Here is a 5,889-nt window from a genome sequence, read left to right as displayed (position 1 = left end):
GCGCCTCCCCTCTCTGAGTCTCAGTGTCCGCTTCTCAAACAAAAAGCAGCGGACTCATGGTTCCTCAGGTCCCTCCAGCTCTGACAGTCAGCTGTCTGTGTTCCCACATAGTTCCAGCACTCCACGTCCCACCCCATCCCACTGCACTTATAGTGACAGTGGGGGCTGGGCCTGTCAGGCCAGGGTGCTCTGGGCATTGCATTGCCCAGGCCTCACTCTGGAGCCCCGAGGAGGAAGTCTTTGTTGCTCATCAGCTCCAGTGACCTTAGGCTAAGGACTTCGGAATTAGCAAGGACTGCCTCGCTGGCCCATGAATCCCCTGCACTGCTTGTCTGGGGCTCTGCTTGTGTACCCCAGGGACAGGTGTCTCTGCCTGGGTGCTGCAGCCCCACCCACCTTGGTAGCAGAAAGCTGATCCTCTGATTCTACATGCCCTGGGGCCCAGGCAGGGTGGGGCGAGCTGAGTCTATCCCTCCCTGGCTGACTGGCCACCCTCCCTGCCTCCCAGCAGCCTCAGCAGTGCCCTACTTAGACCCCAGGGAGGGGTCTGCCCATCTGTTCACAATGATGGCGGGAGGGGGCGGGATGGCAGTAGGTTCAGATGGCGTCTGTGGTGTCAGATCTGTAAGATTAATCCCAGATCGCTCAGGTCTTGGGAACACTGTGATTTTTCTCTGTAGCCTGATGTCCCCCCGCCAACCTGCTGCTCCCTGTCAGGGGATCAGAAAGGGCTGTGCTCAGGCTAACCCTGCCTTCCAGAGGCCGCTGAAACGGTTGCCCTGAGGGGGAGCCTGGGAAGCTGAGAGAACAGTAGCACAGTGAGCCGGAGGGTGTGGCGGCTGGGAGTGCAAGGCAGAGCACGGGGCCTTGGGGTCAAAACCTGGTTCTGCCGCTTACTGGTCAGATGACTTCGGGCAAGTGGTGTCACCTCCCTGAACCCAATTTCCTCACCCAGGAGATGGAGACAACTGTGCCTACTTTCACAGGGCTGCGCTGAGGACCTAGCAACCAACACGCTGAGCCCAGCTCCCGGCACTTGCTTCATAAATTTTCTTTGCCCCTCCCACCCCGGACCCAAGTGACCCAAAGGCCCTGAACATCAGCAGTTTCCTGTGGCAGATCTTGACTCTTGGGGCCATCCTCAGTGTTCCAGTGACTGCTCTCCCATCTCCTCCCCTCAGGGACAGACCAGTTGTCTGAGGGAGGAGTCAAGGTTGAGCTGGGAAGGGGATGAGAAGGGCAGCGCTCAGCTCATGAGCAGGGGCCGGGATGCAGGCTGGGCAGCGCTGAGTTAAATGAGGGAGCCCAAACGAGGCGTGGTGGGGCACGAAGGCTGAGCCAGGCGAGGAAGCAACTGCTATTCTCAGCAAACCCCCAGCCCGGGTCACTGACGTCCTGGGGGACTAAGGAACTGTGGACTGGAGTCCAGCCACCTGTGAGCTTTGATTAAACAGACAATTTTAGAGCACAGATAAAAAGACGTGGTAAGTAGCTGGGACCAGTAACAGTGCGCCGAGAGCAAGCTGGAATAATAAATGTCACCCTGAATTAAGGGTCCTCTGTTAGGTAGGGCCTGTTCTCTTTGATATTTTCATCAAAGGCTTGAATAATGGCACAGAAAACTGGATTATCTAATCCGTGGGTGACATGGAGCTGGGAGAGAGCAGGATAGATTTAAGAGTGGAAGCAGCTTCAACACCTGGAACATCATCAAAAGCCTGGAACCACCCAGAGGAGACCCAGCAGCGCTGTCGAGGAGAGGTTGCACTGACGTTAACAAGAGCAACTGCTCAGCTTCAGCACCGGAGGGGCCTGGCTCCAGAGCGGCGTATCAGGCACTAACTTTCTCTCTTTCTCTGGAATTTACCACCAGAATGCACACCTGAGGATGAAGGGATGTCCTCAATCCTCCCCGGCCTGGATAAATGAGCAGGAGATCAGAGAGAGGAAGGAGGCTCACTGTCATTGTGAGCCGTCAGTCTGCAGGAAGAATGCTATGGCTCTGACCCACTCTCTCAACCCCGGCCAGGTTGGGGCAGTGGGCTCCCCGGAATCGCTCATAGAAACTACAAGAAGGAGATGTGGCATCTTCTTGCCACTTTGGATGTCTGCTTTACAAATGAACTCGTTCCTCCCAATGCCTGTTTGAACGAGGGTAAAGGGCACTGGGAAGAGGTGGCGGGGTCATGGCGGGCTGTCTGCGCTCCCACTGTCTGGCATGGTCAGGATGTGCGAATGTCCTGCGGGATAAGTGGACGTTGGGATGTGACAGGGCCACCTTCGGATTTTTACAGTGTTCCACCCAAGAGGGTTGGCTGTGGGGCCAGAGGAGGCTAGACGGGGGGCGGCGGGGGGGGGGGGCCTCCAAGGGCTGGAGCTGTGGCTGTGGGGACATTGGACGGCCCTTCTGTGGAACAGGGCAGTGAGGAGGCTCCTGTATGGGTTCTGAAACCCCGCGTGTGGCCCTGGACAGCCAGCACTTGCAGTCAGGCCGCACAGAGGGCTTGCATTGTCTTTCTAGCCCCTCTTCTCCAGCCTGACTGTGGAACAGCCAGAAATAGATGCGTTCCAGGCATGGATGTGCAATGCAAGGTGCCTAAGCTTTAGAGTCAGAGGGTCCTGAGTGGGGCCTTGTCATTTACCAGCCGTGTGACCTTGGGCAAGTCACTTAACCTCTGTGAGTCTCACTTTTCTCATCTACCTAAATGAAGATAAGCGTACTTACCTTGCAGGGTGGCTGTGAAATCTGTGGTAGGGACCCTTAATTTTCTGGCATGCCTTTACCTTCAGAGAGAAGGTGCCGCCAGCTGTACAGTATCTGCCGGAGCCAAAAGTTTTCTTAGAGCTTTTTCTGACCTGGGATGAGGGCAGAGTGAGAATTTTTACTCTAAAGATGAGGGTAGAGCACAACGCAGCCCCGGCTAGCCTCCCTGCCTCAGCAGCACCTGCTTTCCCAGGTTGGGCCTGTGAAGTCTAGGACAGTGCCTCTCACACCCCGATGCTGGGGCCGGAACAAGCCCAGGGATGTGGACCTTCTTCCTGCCACTCTAATTCAGTAGTCAGACAAGAATATTTCATAGTCGGGGATGACCTGGTCACATACTCCCTCTTCTGGGGACCAGAACTGTGGAAGAGTGTTGACCTGGAGAGTTGGCCTGGGGTAAAGCCATGACTTTTTCCCCAGGAACCGTTAGCCCCTCCGGCTGAAGGGCAGGGGTTGTTGGCTGCCCTTGATCCAAAGTCCAGGGTTCTGGGCAGAGTTTGTCCATGGCACACGGTGAAGTGGGTAAAATGTTCGTAACTCCTTGTCTCCTTTTGCTAATGGGGTCTGTGGCTCCCCAACCCATGGGAACCGGCCCAGTAAGCTTTGCAAGACACTCGTTGGCCTAGAGTTACTGGGCTGGGCCGCAGCCTTGGTCCAGCACGTCAGTAGCCAAGGAAATGCCTGGTGGTCTGCTCAGCGCTCAGATATGCAGGTGAAGGTGAAACAGTCCCTGCCCCCGGGGCCCCTGTGTCTTTCTGAGTTTTAGTGCTGTTGTTTGCAAAATAGGGGTATTGGTCCTCACCTGTTACAGAGTTGAAATGATGAAATGAGAGACTGAAGTGAGAGAGCCTTGCAAATGCAATGTGCTGTGAGTGTGGATTCTTGAGGAGTTCACGGTCAGAAAAGGTTACGGAGGTCAATTCCTTCACAGCCCCTGCTCAGGGCATGGCACCACCCAGAAGGCCCACCCCTGCAGCTAGGAGACTGAGCGGGTGGGGATGTGGGTTTCCTATCTGTCTAGGTGTGGATGTGGGAAATTTCCAGCATGAGAATGACTCAACTCTAGAGATTAGCAGCCTTCATCTGAAATCAGAGTCAGAGAAGCCTGGGCCCCCACTCTGTGTGTGTGGTGGTGGTGGGCGGGGGAGGGTGGAAAGTTAGGCTATCTGGGTACTAGTCCTGGCTGCCCCATTATCTGGCTTCATGGCCTTGAGCATCTTGCTTCCTCTCTGTGAACGATAATCCTTTCTTTTGACAAAGAGGAGCTGGGCCAATGGTCTAGAGGAGTATGTGTACATGTGTTTCTTTGTGCAATCTTCGACAGAGGTGGCGACGGTGCTTGAGGCTGCTGTTCCAGTATCATTTCCACCTGGGCAAGAGGAGGGACTGGTGTCCCGTTTAGGGCTCTAGTCCTGGGCTCTTCAGTGGCCCTTCAGGAATCAGAGTCTAAACTGGCTTTGGGAATGAGAAGGAGCATCAGCTGCATGCTCCTCAGTGAAGATGGCGAGGTGTACCCTGGGGTGGGGAGGCTGGCATGGTCAATGTGGGCAGTTGCTCCTTCCTCTGGCAATATATCTGTCCTGAAGAAGTCCTCCCCTAGCCCTGGACAGCCCTATGGGTCCCTGGCTCCTTGAGATGAGTTGTGGGTTGCCATTGGGCTTGGAGGCAACACTGAGCCAGTAGAAAGAGCTAAATAGTCTTACACTTGCGTGTGGGAGGAACTGGGAGAAACGGGATTTCTTAGTTCCATCAGAATCTGTCATCTTTCAAGGATGACATTTTAGGTTACAGCCTCCCCTTTTACCAAGGTTCTGAATAAGAAATGACACGTCCTAAACAGCTCTGCGATTCTGCCAAACCTTTGCTGAAGACATGGACGAGCTTGAGAACATGATACAGTGAGGTGGGTGAGAATGAGTGTTTCGGAGCCATCGAACCTGGGCTCAAATCCCAGCTCTGCCACCAACCCACTGCCTGGTCTTGGCAAGTGAGCTGCTCTGAGCCTTGGGTGCAGCTGACACATAATTGAGAATAAAGTATGTATTTGGTAATGTCATGGCCTTCAATTATGAAAGGACTTACAAACAACTCTTTTCAGAATTTATTGAGGGGGTGATTGTCCTTCTCTCTTCATCGGACAACGAGATTTTGATAGATCAGCACCCAAAGCATGCTCTGTTGAACACAGGGTGTGAAGAGGTGCCACACAGAGGGTCTAGTGTTGGGCGTGAGTTTGGGCAAGGCACGGGGGTAAGCAAAAGTGGGCAGCTGTGTTCACGGCAGGGCGTTTTAGAACTTTTGCTAAGCTGAGATGCTCTGTGAAGCAATATGGGTGAGTGACATGTGCAGTGTTTCCCCAGATTCACTTGACCAAAGAACCTTTTTCCCACAAGCCACACCACGGGACATGTTTTGGGAAGAGTTGCCGTCGAAGGCCTCTTTCTCTCTTGGCTCCTGGGAGGCTTCTTTCGCCGTCCGATGCTCACACGGAGTAACCACATCTGCCAGGATCTTGGTATCTTTATACCCCACCCCCACTCTGCGGTGTTGGTTTTCTATTTTCGTTTTGTTGTGCACGTATTTTTTAGTGCAGGTTGCCTCAGATGCTGTGTGGAAGTGAGGGGGGCGGGGAAGGCATCGTTTGGAGATAAAGAGCTCACACTAGGACCACGGGCAGTTCTGAGGAGCTGTGGGCAAGGGCTGGGGTGCAGTTCACTGCGGCCATGATTCCAATCACCTCTCAGAAGACTGAAATGAATGCAGCCCCTTGGAAATTCCTTAGAGCTCTGATAATTTCATTCCGAGTGACGAAGAAAGGAGGGCAAGCGTCAGCATGGTTATGTCCTACAAGAACTGTTTAAGAAAGTAAAAGCAACCTCGTACTGCTCACTGCTGACCTCAGAAGTGACATCATTTCTGCTGTTGTTGCACTAAGAAAGACAGAGGCACTGGGCCATGGGCAGGAAGCTGAGGCTTTTGATGAGGTGGTCTCGGATGCGGGTGAACCAACAGAAGCTTGGGCTATCCCAAGGGCTACATGCCAATGAGAAGCATGTCCCAGAAGCCCGCCTGCAGCTGCAAGGAGCATCCGGGAGCTCTGTCACACTGTGCCCTGCCTCCTGGGG

This window comes from Rousettus aegyptiacus, unplaced genomic scaffold, assembly GCF_014176215.1.
Source record: "Rousettus aegyptiacus isolate mRouAeg1 unplaced genomic scaffold, mRouAeg1.p scaffold_m13_p_7, whole genome shotgun sequence".
NCBI lineage: Eukaryota > Metazoa > Chordata > Mammalia > Chiroptera > Pteropodidae > Rousettus > Rousettus aegyptiacus.
This window is presented reverse-complemented; position numbering follows the sequence as displayed.